Below are 12,943 nucleotides of genomic sequence, written 5' to 3' on the forward strand. Positions count from 1 at the left end.
GCCGTGACCGAAAGGAATCGTAGACGCTGGTAGCTGTCGCCTGGTAAAACCGTCAATTTTGAATTAAAAACAAGCTGCATGCAGTTACAAGAAATCGATGGAAAGGTGTGCGCATGCGACGCAATCCATGTGCCACAGTATCTTTCAACAACAGAACGTAATTTTGGTATATAACCAATCCCGCCGAAGGATACGCGCTGTGTTGTATTTGAGCTTAAAAGACCAGCTGTTCGAGAAATACCAAATAATGGAACGGACGATGACAAAACATGGCCGGCCAATTTACTAGAACGTTTACATCGCTTGCCAAAGTCGGTACAAGAAAATATCAAACGTGCTCTCGTAGCAAGAAATGGTTCCATCGTAGAGGTCAATGACGTTAATACCTCCGTACTCGCCAGTAATACGGCGAAGTATTTGTTAGGAAGAGCGGAGTAAGCAAAATCCATCCTCTTTTATCTTTTGAAATATATGACGAAAGATTCCGTAGGCTTGACTGACTCAGTTACAATCATCAACGATGCTCTTAAACACGTCCGGATTCATCGGTCAGTAGCTGATGATTCCGGCACGTCTCAACGAACGGCGAAACATTTTCTCCAACGAGTCATCAACAGTCTTACAGGAAAAATTTAACTATCAGCTACACAAGCAGCTGCTCATCTACTGGATATGCCTTCTTTCCTGAGTTCGACATCACACTGCTTTTGCTTTGTCCGCGCCGCGATCACTCACGTGAGAAAAATGAAAAAGAATATGGAAGAAACAGTTCAAGACTCGTCGTCCGATGATGAAAATGACGAGGATTTCAACGAAAATGATTTGGTCGGCGAGGTTAATCGACTACCTGAGAAAGGTGACAACGAGACTAAAAGAATTCCATTAGGAGACTGCGAAGAAACGATTATTCTACGAAGCGTCGGTGATTCGTCAGCAACGCCACGATATGGTAGTCCTCTACTTTACGTCATCAATGAAAACCAACTCCAGTGTCTCACCACACTCACTACGCCTTCCGAAATGTGGATCTCCAACACCTGTCTTACTACGAGTATAGGGACATTCCACGCTAAAAAAACCAATCGATGGCGCGTCAAAATTTAGATTTTGATAAAAATTGTAGTGTGTATTGGAAAATACACCAACAATTTATTGTCCAATTTTGGGATTTTTCATTTTATTAGTTTAAGAGTTATTGCGATAAAAAAATCACATTTTTTCATTTCACCGTGAAGGCAGAAAATTTTTTTATTTTTCTTTTCTCTTATTCTTGCCTCTATTTTTCACTTGATTGCGATTTTAAAAATTTCAATCGATTCTTCATTACTTATTTTATATAGCTCATAAATTAATTTTCTTTTTAATACAAATTAAATGTATAGTTAAAAGAATTTAAAAAAATTTCTGTCAATTTCAAAATTCTGTATTACAGAATGCTTGTCGATTGCGAAATTTAAACTTTTACCACATGAAAGAAGAACTAGCATTTATCACATCCAACATAAATACAAACCTAGAAACAATTTCACAACTTTTCTTTGACATCGTACGAAATTTCAAACGAAGCTAAAGAGTCTAAACGTTCGAATTAATCCCATTCTCTTCCATTAACTGACAAAATAAGACGCCATAAATGCTATCAAAGACGAGAACGCCACAAAACAAGAATGTTAATATTAATATAGAATACAGAAGCGGGAAATTTTTTTTTAACAAACACGTAAATGTAAAGTGTAACGTTGTGATTGAAACGTTATTGATACTCAAATGATGAAGTTTATAACGAAGGAAAGAGAGACGAACGCAAGGGGTTTCTGTCTCATTAATTCGTTAATTCTTTATCACTGTCCCAGTGTCCCTGTGGGAAAGAGATAATTAGAGTAAAAGATAATTAGTTGGTTCGCAGAGTCAATACAAAAAAAAGCAAAAAAAAAACAAGGAAAAGGTCTATCGCGCACAGGCTACGACCTTCAAAATGCAATAGAGTGAGTACAAAAATTTGACTTCCAATATTTTGTCATCACTCTAATAGTTTTCTTCTTGTGTTAGTGTAAAAAAAAGGCCCCTGGGGTAAATATTGCCCGAGTAGCAAAACAAAATGAACGTCAATGAGAAATTGATACTTAATTCATTTATTTCGTAATTGGACCAGTCCTTGTAACGACAACGTTTCGGAATGATATTACATTGCTCAAATATTAGTATATACTGATTGAATATTTTTCTACTGTGGTGTTGCTAATGTTCTTTCTAAACTGAGTATCCTAGTTGGTTCGCAGAGTCAATTATTAAGAAAAACATATATATTAAGGAAAAGGCCTATCGCGCACAGGCTACAACACTCAAAGTGCAATCGAGTGAGAGACTTATTCGCCTTCAATCAAATAAAAAAAATGTCATGAAATCGGTGAAATAGTTTATTGCATGCAATGTTAAGAAGTAACCAAATGTGTGTACTACTGTGTTACGTTGAATACAACATACGCCAATAACACTTCAAATAGTAAGAAAACAAATTGTTCATTTTTTATTTCTTACTCTAAATACATTCAATATTACACTGCTCACTTTTCTTTTTTTTTTTACTCACTCTATTTTTTGTTACGGACTCAAGAGGCTGTTGTGTTGTAGAAAGTGAAAACGATATGATTGCAAAGATATTAACATTCTGCTGAACAAAACAAATCTGGTTTCCGAATTAACCGGAACAACACTGGATGGAATGGAAATGGAAACGTAGAAATACGACATTGCTTCTGCATACTGAAAAACAAATTATTTCATGTTAGCGCACCTCCGTGGCACCTTAGTGTAGCCCATGTAAGATTGGTGGTTAATCCAGGTTTTCAGTAATTGAAACTCAAAGCACGGACGGGCGATCTTGAAAATGTAAATAAAATTTTTTTGTGTATTAAACTTTTATAACAGTGAAAATCGACCACCTATCACGGTAACACGAAAAACCTGTTCCGTCTTGTCGAATTCCTTAAAACTTCCACAAAATCATATACCTGTGGAAGAATTGCATTCACATTCACGTCGTACTAGTAGAGTAGGAAGGCACTTTGATGTCGAATAGCTATCTTAAGCTTGCATTTGGAGTGTGCAATTGTATAACGTTAGTTTTCAAACACATCGGGCAGAATACATCAACAAGGTCTAAAGCATCCAAAACAGACATCAGATTAAGGGAAGAAAAATACTCATTGCGATAGATTTATCAGGTACTTACCGATGGCGTGTTGCGTTCGGTGTTCCTCGGACATCCAACGAACACTTATGTAATTGTATTGCAGGTGAGGGAAATTGAAAAATTCGATGGTAGCATTTTCCACACGAATTATCTGAAAGAAAAAAAATAAATGAAACAAATGCACCAAAAAATAAAATAAAGAAAACAAAACAATTACTGCTGTGTGTTCGTTGATCTCGATTTTTTAAATATTATCAATCCTAGTTGAATTATTCCAAAGTGTGTAGTATACTCTGGTACCGGTAATTGAATAAATGCTTCTGGTCTGCAACGTTCCTCCCTAATGATATAGACGGACAAGAAAACAACGAAATAGGAAACCAACATATCGTTGGAAGTTTTAAAACTAAAACAACCGCATGAATAGTATTAATGCTACCATTATTGTATTATTGATCATGCTGGAAATGTTGTTGCTGTCGTAACCCCGGAATTCAATTCCAAAACGGTCGATCCAATTCAGCACAACATAATTTTTTCCATCCAGATTTTGCATTAGTGCTTTAAAAGTCAGACGCACTAAAAGATTCACACTGGAAGTTAAAAAGCAGTTGAACGTGAAAGTAACAAGTTTTCTGAAAAATTTAGAATTTGATTCACCTTTCAGCACCAGCATGAATGGAATTGAAATGACTGTAATTCAAATGAACTGGTTGCGAGAGATTACTTATGATGTAGACTGCGTTGTTTGAAACGATTAAAGTGTTAGTCGTGATATTTGCAATTGACACCGTGACGCAACAGCATCGTTACGCAACTACATCGTTTATTGGTATTGGATGTTAGGTATTATTTATCCTTATTTATACATGGCTACAATATCTTACCCGTGTTACAAGTAGGGGAGAGTGGGGCTAGTTGGTACAATTTTTTTAATTTCTTCTCTGGTTTCTCTTATTTTCCATATTTTGACACCCAAAAAATTGTAAAAGAAAGCTCAGATAACCAGCTTTCTCGTGCTATTTTTTAATTTGATCTACGTTGAAGAATTTATATCGAAATCAACGTTCAAAAAGCTAAAAAAAAATTGCCTACATGCCCCACTAACGGGGTAAGTTGGCAGTGGTAGTGGGGTAAGTTGGCCCCATGTATTTCAAATACGGATTTCAGTGAAATGTTGATGTTGTAAACAAACTAGAATAAAATTACAATAAACAAAAATCCTTTAGTTATTTTAGAGTGGGAAACTCAGAGATAAGTTGTGATAACTTACATAAAGATTAAATAGCCTTAAATGCAAAAAATAAAAAATAATGTACATAATTCAGGCAAACATTTCACAGGTGAACATCGTATAAAGTGAAACACCTAAAATGTGCCAAATTTTGGCCTCTAATGCATACCACTGTTCACCATAAGTCATATCTAGCAAAAATTCGACTTACAATTCCCTGACATTTGGACAGGCCATGTACTATACATATGCATGTATAATGCCTATGCCGACATGCCCCATCTTGCAATGTATCAACTTGCCCCAACCCGGGGTTTATTCAAATACAAATTTTTATTACTCCTTTATAATTGATTAAAACAAATCCATTGTTACAGTTCAATAGAGGACACAATTTTCTATAAAACTAATATTTTTTAAAAATTATATGCATACCAAGAAAAGATAAAATTGATGAATACCAAGCACGCAACTATTGTGGATTTGACGCAAAAAATTTCGTTATTTTCTATTTCCTAAACTATTTGGGATAAATTTATAAAACTTTGCACAAATGTGCGCACAATAAACATCTTTGACTACGAATTATTTCAATAAAACCTCTTTCACACAATTCTTCTAAATTAGGAATTGCAAACTTGCCCTCCTGCCAACTAGCCCCACTCTCCCCTACGCAAATTTCCCTTACCAATACACCCATTCCGAATACAATTTTTTACTTTTAAAACATTTATTATGAAAAAAGCAAGGTCAAAACAAATAAAACATTAAAACACCTTTATGGAACATAAAAGTCTTCAGGGTTTCCCTGATCGTCACCGCGAAATAAATGAAATAACATCAATTGGGGAACTACTCACTCCTTTTCAAAAAAAAGAAAAAAAATCAAACCCAATTACTAGAAAACCAGTTAACGCAACGGAAAACAAACGTTAAAACACCGACGATTAACGTACTTTCAGTGATAGTGCTCAGTCAACTAGAAACTGCATTCAAGCAAAGTGCTTCGGGAAAGCGACAGTGAGCCGGAAAACGAAAACTACTTACCTGGATGCAGCACTCAAACCGGGACTGCATCACTAAACACTTCGCAACCTGTGTTCGAAAGAATAAAAAATCTCAATCCACAGCTCGGCAATTAAGTAAAACTGTTCTATAGTAAACTAAACTGATATCGTTTACCACCGACTTAGGGAAGACTGGAGTAAGCCGAGACGGATTTCGTTTTCCCCCTATATCTCCCAAACTAATCCTTAAATTAATTTATTATTTTGTTTTTATGTATTCCATACGGTAATGTACCCCCCATATTTTTTATATAATTTAATAATAAACCATTTTCCCATATAAGACCTTTGAAGTTTTCTTAGATTTGTGGGAGGAGCCTATTTTGAGGGGTAAGTGAGGACACTAGGGTGGGTAGTGAGGGACGTCCTCCGTTTTCGCCTTAAAATTCATTAAAAAAATTTGTAAAAATTGAAATAGCGTCCCACTGCATAGACTCTATAAGTTAATAAATGTTTCAATTTGATTATTGTGTTAATAAAATTTTTTTCTTATATGATAAAAAACCCTTATTACAAGATAGGTGGGGGTTGGGCTTATTGTAATCGATTAATATGCTGAATAATCGATTACTTGTAATCATTGTAAGGAACAGTAATGGCGTCATGAGCTCGGTGATGATTGATGGGCTTGAAGGCCAAACCCGCCCACTAATGTCCCATTTTAGTCAAAAACAGCTGTCCCGATTTCCCGATAAAGACTATTTTTTTAAAACGTTAATATTATCTACAGTAATTGATCGAAAATTATAATTTTTGTTTTTAACAATAAAGAAATGATTAAGCTTCATTTCCATATTAAATTTACATGCCATTTGCGATTATTTTTTTCTAGAAACATTAAATGGCGGAGACAAAATTAACTAAAAAAAAACCGTTTTTTTAGTTTTGTTAATAACTGATACAGTTATTGACAAAACTCAACCAAATTTCATGCCAAAGTAGATTGTATGTATCTAAATAACATACTATAAAAATTTTTGATTTTATTAAAATCTACTATTTTTCCCCCTACTGTCCCTCTTGACCCGGTGTCCCGGCATACTCCAGTCTCCCCTACCTTTACAAACCTAGGGGGGAAAATTAAAGAAATGACATCGTGAATTTCAAGACTAATTCCGATCAAGGAAGACCAAAAGATGTTCTTCTTTCGACTTGAAGACGAGTCCGGAACAATCAAAGTCAAAGCCTCCGGCGAGGACGCTGAAAAATTTTATCTACTGATTCAAGAAGGGGAAATATATAACATGCAGTTCGCCGAAATCGTCGCTGCTACAAAACCCAACAGCATCTACCCGTTCAAATATGAGATGATAATTTGCAACAAAACAGAGGTTACATTAAAATTTTCAATAATACTCTAATTACAAATTGCTAAAATCAAGGTAATCCATCTTGAACAAGATACTCAATTCCCAAATGGTCATCACCCGAAGACTCAACTCAATTACATTTACCAAATGAGCCACGGTACTATGATAGGTAAAAAAGTTCAACAAAAAATCAATAGAATAAGATCTTAACTTCTTCTTACCTAGATGTGGAAGGTGTAATTCAAAAAGCCGGACCAATTACACAATTTAAAAATGAGAGCTACAAAAGATGGAAGTTGACATCTTCGATCACTCTATGAAACCTGGAGAAATAGTAAGTCAAAAATGAATTTCATTTAAAACTATTTAATTTATGACAAATATCATTTTCAGAGGAAAGTAAACTTGTGGAATCAAGACAAAGGAATTCTTAACGACCTGCAGCTGAAAAAAAATTTACTGCAAGCTTTCCATCCACGACGCTACGAAGAACGTGAATTTACAACAAACATCCATCAACACCTCCAAAGCTTCCGTCTTCAAGGTAAAAAGAAACTGAGAAAAAAATATCGCGTTATACTCACGGCAATGACGTAACTACTACACCCTATCCACTTACAGGTTTTTTTTTTTTTAAATTCATTTAGGTGCCACTGGCCATGGCTAGTTGCCACTGGTTACAGTTTACGGGCCGCCATAGTAGGGGCCCTTACACACCGTGAGCAGTGTAAATGTTGTAGTGTGTATATTTGTGTGGAAGAGGGCGATGGAAGTACCATCATTTCGTTAGGAAGAGGTGTGAACTGTCCGTGTAGTGGTGCGTGCCCGGATGTGGGAGCAACTATGCTCACCAGGAGAGTTGAACTCGGATCACGAAGTGCCCCGATCACCAAGTGACGCCTTATCCAACTCACCCATCCGCCCCCCCCTTACACACTTACAGGTTTTGAAAGTAGAAAACAATACGGTCGATTCCCAAGTCCTTAAAGAATGGAAGCAGAAAAGAAAACACGACGACAGCGATGACATCAGTGACAGCGACCAAACTCGAAGATCACAATCAATCACGAATCTGAATCCACAGATAAAAGGGCCTTCAGCAACAATGCTAAACGAAGAAAATAACAAAGAAAGAAATTTCGTTTAATTCATTGCATTCAGAACTATGATGCAACAGTATCAAAGGAATACGCACATTCTTTCAAAACAGTCTTTCTTTCACACTTTTTTCGTGGCACATTCTGTCGAATTTAAAATGGCAGAGTTCTTGTCATTGCGCATTAACTCAACAGAGCTTAAATCTCCTCCCAGGTAGCAGCCAAGGTCCTTCTCAGTTCTTCCGGCTCGTATGAACATCTACCGATTGTCCTTCAGAGTATCTTGTTATTGAACCACGCGCCGGCCATAATTTTTGAGGGTACAAAATTGGATCTGGCAGCCGTCAATTTCGGCTTTGACCTCTTAGTATGCATGCATAGCAACCTAAACATCTGCGTACGTCCATTTTCTTGGTAATATTTTGAACCCATACTTCTAATTCGAACACGTAAGCCTTGAACTCATGGAATGTATATTATGAGACCAGGCTTTCACTGCGCACTTACACCGTTGAAATCAATCACATCTATATGTCCTAAGCTATTGTCAACATTGACTGAACAGCAGCTGCCATGTCGTAGTACTTGGCCTTAGCCGCCAGTTCACGAGCCTCAGCGCCATGCTCCTTCAGTTTACCAACACTCGCAGTTACGTAACGTTACAATAGACTCCTTGCCACGATTCACGGATACCGTGGTAATTCGAATTCCTCGTTTTCAATCTTGGTGGAGAATAACTTCACTGTCACACAACAGATCGGACTACATCCTACACCATCACTAGAAAATATGCACCACTCGAAGCCGATTCCAGAATTCCCACCCGCACCATGGTCTTACATTGAAGGTCCCAGAACTGTCGTCTGCTAGAACTGTTTTGGGCTGTTCGTCTGCTATTTCAAAGGACAAATTTTGGGGCACTAGCTAGGGCCATTGCGCGCCATTGCCATTAAAACAAGGCCGTTCAAAAATGATTTTGAACAATTTTCTCAACTTAAAAAACATGCCAAGAGAGGCAAAAGCTTCCTGCGTTTTGCCTCTCTTGGCATGTTTCAGCGCCCCTAGCGAGTGCCAAAAAATTTTTCCGCGGAAATAGCAGACGAAACACCTAGCAGACGACAGTTCTGGGACCTCCAATGTTAAACCATGCCCGCACTAAGAGATCCTACTTCTCAGCAGCAAGAAAGGTTAACACGCAACTAGGGCTCGGCCCCGCGACGATCGGGTACGATTTTGGCCGAACCGCGCGGTTCCTTTTTTTAAAAAGGCCAAACCGGTGCGGTTCGGTTTATCAATTTTTGGGAACCGATCGCACCGCGGTTTCCGCGGTTTTACCGCGGTTTGTTGAGTCACACCGCGGTTCTTACGGGTCACACCGCGGTTTTAGGAAAACGGTTTTAGGAAAAACAACAATACACCGCGGTTTTAGGAAAAACCGCGGTGTGACCCGTAAGAAACGCGGTGTGACCCGTTAGAACCGCGGTTTTAGACAGTTTACACAACAAGTTTTACACAGTTTACACAACAGTATAAGTCGTAAATTATGTGAAAAAACCAGTTGTATTTTTGCCCACATCATTACAACAATTTTCTTAATCATCATTCGTCAATGTTTTCAATATCGAATTCAGTCAGATTGTGGGAACGTGAATCAATTTCTTTGATCAAACCGGCTTTAAACCATGAGCGCAAGCAGATGAGGGCTTCAACAGTCTCGGAATTAAGGCTCATCCTAGCAATTCCAAAACAATCTTTTCCAGTGCTGAACGCCCTCTCACTGCCTGCACTAGTGGCTGGAATGCTTAACATATCTCTAGCCATGTTTGATAGTTTAGGCCATCTTTTAGACCTTTGGTCCCAGTAACTTAGTATATCGGTCGGATCACAGTTACTGGGCTCGGTCTCCTCATTTACATACTGTTTCAATTCATCTGCTTTTGATTCAGTAGTTTTTGTGGATATAATAGCAGCTATGAAAGAATGGTCCTCGTTTACTTGCCATTGTGCATTCAGTCAAACTCAAACAGCTTATTGTGGTGCGAATGTGACTATACAGTATACAGCATTCAGCATATCAGCAATGCCTGACAGCCTGACCTGACTCAATTAAGTGTCAGTCAGTCAAAGTTCGAAGTTCAACTCAGGTCCCACCTGGCAACCATTGGCACCACTTTACGCTCAACGCGATTTGATTGGTGGATTTGAAATTTCCGCCAAATTTTCAAAAAATTTCAAAATGGCGGCGGTTCGCACCGGTTTGACGAATTCCAAACCGAGAACCGCACCGAAGTCAAAAACGGCTAAACCGAACCGACGGTTTGGTGATTTTTGGCCGGCAAACCGCGGTTCGCCCCGATCGAAAACGATCGGGGCCGAGCCCTACACGCAACACAAGTGCATACAGCTACAACACCAACCGTCAGAATCCAACGAATCTTGAGCAAAAATTTACATATATAAAAAAATTTCATTCACCAAGCATGAAAATTACTTACTTGACACAAATATACCATAACGAAAACCAACCGACAAAACTCCACTAAACACCAGACCAAAACTCAAACAAACGTGAGACCAAAACTCCAAGACATACGGAACCACGACCAACAACTTAACAACGACGGAAACAGGGATAATAGTTTATTTAAACTTTAGTTTGAACTCAAACACTCAACACTTCAAGTCTTCAACTAACAATCATAAAAAGAGAAAACCAAACCAAGAGAATGCAAACCACCACACAACTTCAATTTCTCCAAGCAAACGTTGCCACAACTTATGTTCATCACACACACACCATAGACAATTAGACACCCTACAGCTAAAATCGAAATCCCCGCTCTAGAAAAAAGCGTTCCCTCACAAATCACAATCGTAAAGCCACTCCGTCAACCAGCACGACGTAGAACGTACTAAACAACGCCCCACAACCGTATCAAACCAACCGGCCCTATCGGGAATTTCCCGATCGAAGTGAGGGCTCCTACTGTTTTATTCCGTCTCAAAAAAAAAACTAACTCCAAGAGGGACCTGCCGCCACACCGGCACCTGCTTGTCAGTAGACGGCCCTCCAAACCCGTTAATAGAGACGAGGTCGATTACTCTAACCGTCTGGAAGTTGTCCTGGGTGAGTTCACAGGCAATGGCCATCAAATGTGGTCAACTTGTTGTTGGCGGGAGTCCGTCCCACCACACAAGCTGCAAGCTGCTTACCAGCCCCCCTGGGCGGCTTGGGGTGATTGGTGCTTACAATGGGGTTTCCATTCCTTGTCAAATGATTTAAATAATATATTGGCATTTCTATCTAACCTGTTCACTTTAGGCAAAGCATACAACACTATTAACAAAGCCCGTTCTATGCTGTCCGACACTCTGTCCCCATCGACTACCACCCGGTGGGCCAACATTACTTAGTCATGAAACTTATGAAGGGGATCTATAATTCTAAGCCACCTGAACCGAGGTACTCCTCCACATGGAGCATAGATTTAGTTACAGTTTTTTAAAAATTAACATCCCAACTCTGAACTGAGTCTGCCGGTGATTTCTTATAAATTGGCCATCCTGTTGGAGCTAACCTCCATGCTTAGATAATACAGTCTACACTTTTACCCAGACATTTAAGAACTGGGACAAAAAAAGGTGTCTGGACTAACATTACCCAGCCCCCCCCCCCTTATGATGATTTTGCGCCAAAACTGCCCTACCTCTTCTTAAAAAGGTTAACTATTAACATTTATACCCACACATGGCTTTTTCAAAATAAATCGATGTTCACGTTTTTTTAATGCGGTCATTGTACCCCCCAACAGTGGCCCCCGAGAGTACCCCTACACCCCCCCTCTCAAATTATTTCAATCGAAGGGGCTGTCGCAGTGGTATTCGACACCAGTCCCCTTGTCAGTGATTTAGTTGAACGTTGTTATTTAAGCCATTTGTTAGCCAATTTTATGATTTTTTTATTTCTCGTTTTGGAATATCGAAACTTGCTGCTACCAGAGTTGTCGTGATCGAAATCAAAATCACGATCAAAATTTTGATCGGAAATCAAATCATTCCAAAATGATTTGATTGCACAATCAAATTTAAAAAAATTATTTCCGATCAAATCTTTTCACCGATCATTTGGCTAGCGAACAGAGCCATCTGCTGATGGAAATAAACAATTTGTGTTAGGTGTTTTGACGACAGAGAGTCTTGTCAAACGTTTTCAGTACTGTCAACTGTCAAAATGGATGGTGAAAATTTTGAAGACATTGAGAACATCGATCCCAACAGAAGTGTCATTACTGAAGGAAGAAATAGCAGGTAAATTAGGTTTGTCTAGCATAGCATTTCTGTAAGAAATATTGTTACAGATTACGTAGTAGGCATGGTTTTTTTTTTAATGTGTTTCTTTTATTTTAGTGACAATGCTACCCCTGAAAAAACTACTGATTGCTGAAGAATATTGCCAGATGGCGTTTTTCGTTGTTAATTTGATCGCTTAAATAATCGCAAAATCATGGTCTAACCATGGAGGTCCCGGAACTGTTGTCTACTAGGCCTGATTTGGGCTGTTCGTCTGCTATTTCCGCGGACAAATTTTGGGGCACTCGCTAGGGGCGCTGACTACCCGGATCAGTCATAACATTTCCTCCAAAACGTTGTCAACAATGGGGAAAGTAGTCGCTTATGACTGTTTTCCGCGCTGTTTTCTTCTGGATAAAAAATAAAAAAATTTACTACAAAAAAAGGAAACCTGAATCAATTCCTCTTTGTATTACACGCCTTAATATACATTAATACACATTAATTGACCATCTTAGACAGCTTGTGCAGCTTATGCTGCTCTTCTTTCAATTTCTGATTAACCTCATTTTTTAAACGTTTCGCTTCCATATGATATCGGATTTCTATATATTCGAACATTCAAAAAGGGACCATTTCCATGCGATGTTCATCGCAACAAATCTTTGGCAGAACAAGGCCGTCGCATGCAACATCATGGATGACTTGGTGGAAGGAATCTCTCATGTAAGCTTTTTCAGAAAGAAAATGAT

The 12,943-nt window shown here is 38.4% G+C and overlaps 2 long non-coding RNA genes and 2 pseudogenes across 2 annotated transcripts; 3 read left to right on the forward strand and 1 right to left on the reverse strand.

Moving 5' to 3' along the window:
- The first annotated feature begins 471 nt into the window (after positions 1-471).
- Positions 472-1,073, forward strand: LOC116917787 (annotated as a pseudogene).
- Positions 1,074-6,600: 5,527 nt separating this feature from the next.
- LOC116917788 lies at positions 6,601-7,363 on the forward strand (annotated as a pseudogene).
- A 78-nt stretch (positions 7,364-7,441) lies between these two features.
- Positions 7,442-8,729, reverse strand: LOC123470262. The gene is made up of 2 exons (XR_006643887.1): positions 8,000-8,729; positions 7,442-7,912 (listed from the first exon to the last, which is right to left on the reverse strand). It is a non-coding gene; the product is annotated as an uncharacterized LOC123470262 (long non-coding RNA).
- A 3,159-nt stretch (positions 8,730-11,888) lies between these two features.
- LOC123470263 lies at positions 11,889-12,708 on the forward strand. Its single transcript, XR_006643888.1, has 2 exons — positions 11,889-12,209; positions 12,309-12,708. It is a non-coding gene; the product is annotated as an uncharacterized LOC123470263 (long non-coding RNA).
- Positions 12,709-12,943: the final 235 nt, after the last annotated feature.

Source organism: Daphnia magna, linkage group LG2 (genome assembly GCF_020631705.1).
Source record: "Daphnia magna isolate NIES linkage group LG2, ASM2063170v1.1, whole genome shotgun sequence".
NCBI classification, from domain to species: domain Eukaryota; kingdom Metazoa; phylum Arthropoda; class Branchiopoda; order Diplostraca; family Daphniidae; genus Daphnia; species Daphnia magna.